Source organism: Belonocnema kinseyi, chromosome 1 (genome assembly GCF_010883055.1).
Source record: "Belonocnema kinseyi isolate 2016_QV_RU_SX_M_011 chromosome 1, B_treatae_v1, whole genome shotgun sequence".
NCBI classification, from domain to species: domain Eukaryota; kingdom Metazoa; phylum Arthropoda; class Insecta; order Hymenoptera; family Cynipidae; genus Belonocnema; species Belonocnema kinseyi.
This window is the reverse complement of record NC_046657.1, coordinates 101,032,911-101,034,799: the sequence shown is the minus strand read 5'-3', so window position 1 is coordinate 101,034,799 and position 1,889 is coordinate 101,032,911.

Below are 1,889 nucleotides of genomic sequence, written 5' to 3'. Positions count from 1 at the left end.
ATTTTTTTCGATGTTTGCATTAAAATAAAAATTAAATAAACAAAAAAATAAAAAATCTACTCTCACCATTTTCTGAAAAATTTAGTTCTGAATTTAAAAAAATTCTAAAATCGGTGCATAATTGCGTTCTAAATGTCATTTTGAACCTCGTTTTCCGATTTCACCCCACTGTGCGCCTCCACGACGGTTAGTGCCGCGGATAGACCACATTTAAGGAAGCTATAGTACCAAACGTGCGAGCGAATCCTTTCCCGTGTGTTGGGAACGCAGGAGCCCACAAAAAAAAATGAAATTGCCACAAGAGTATAAACTATAATTGTATAACTCCGCGCGAAACTCGGCGTGGGGATTTCATACTTCCGCCTAAATGGAGCGTTACTGTACCAATACTGTTGGGACTATAGCTGTTGCAATGTGGCAACACGGCGTGCCCAATATAAGAGAGGAGGTCTACCAAGTTTCAGGCGAGCAGCGTGCGATGCATTTGGTGTTCCACCTCTAGCATGTGGGCGAGTAGCTCGCCTAAAAAATTTCAGTGTACAGTTACCGCAGTCACAACGTATGTACGGATATAGGTATCTTCTAAGTAAATCTGACATTCGTTTCAAATTCATAATTATTTGAGAGCAAATATTCAAGCATTATTCTAAGAGAAATTATTTCTTCGCTGAATACATTCATTTTCTCGTCTCCAGAACATGAACATTGTTTTAATTAGAATAGTGGTCAAAATAAGTATATGAATTTACTTGGATCCAGAAACAGTTTGCTGGAGTTTTAGTTACTTATCATGAGAATATAATATTAATTCAATATTTTATTAAATCACATGGCCTTAAACTTCATGCAAATGAGTATAATGGAACAAATTAACTCAATCATTTTCTGCTTAGAGTAAATACTAGGCAGTCTGATAAGTACCTGAAAATTCTAAGAGATGGCATTAGTATTCCCTAATGTAAACCATTTTCGTCGAGCTTGATCCTTCAAATGACGCCTGTCAAAACTTCAGCCATTTATGTTTACGCATTTACAAGTTACAGCACTGAGAAGCGACTAACCTCCGAGTTTTTTTTAATATGGAAAAATCTAAGTTTCGAGTTTTGAACAAACACTACTATCTTCGCAAGAAAACGATATCCGAGACCAAGGCCAAGCTGGATAAGTATTACCCGGACTCTGAACCGTCGATTATAACGATTCATAAGTGGTTTACCGAGTTTCGTTGTGGCCGTACGAGCACAGTTGATGCTGAACGATCTGGGCCCCCAAAAAAGGTCACTACACCAGAAAATGCCGAAAAAATCCATGATATGATATTGAATGATCCCAAAGTGAAATTGAGAGAGGTAACTAATGCTGTAGGCATATCATTGGAACGTGTGGACAATATCGTGCATTCAGTTTTGGGTATGAAGAAGCTCTGCGCGCGATGGGTGCCGCGTTTGCTCACAGTGGACCAAAAACGAATTCGTGTGACAACTTCCCAGCAGAATTTGGCATTATTTTCGCGTAAGCCGACCGAGGTTTTGCGCCGATTCATAACCATGGATGAAACCTGGATCCACTACTACACTCCTGAGTCAACGCAACATGCAAAACAGTGGGTTCCACCGGGCCAAAGTGCTCCGAAGCGTTCAAAAACGCAACAATGGGTCGGAAAGGTTATGGCCTCCGTACCTTGGGATGCACATGGCATAATATTCGTGGACTATCTTGAAAAAGGTAAAACCATAACCGGAGCATACTATTCATCAAATTGGACCGATTGAAAATCGAAATCGCCAAAAAACGACCGCATTTGAAGAAGAAAAAACCGCTTTATCATCACGACAATGCGCCTGTTTATTCATGCTTAGTTGCACAAGCAAAATTGCATGAAATCGGCT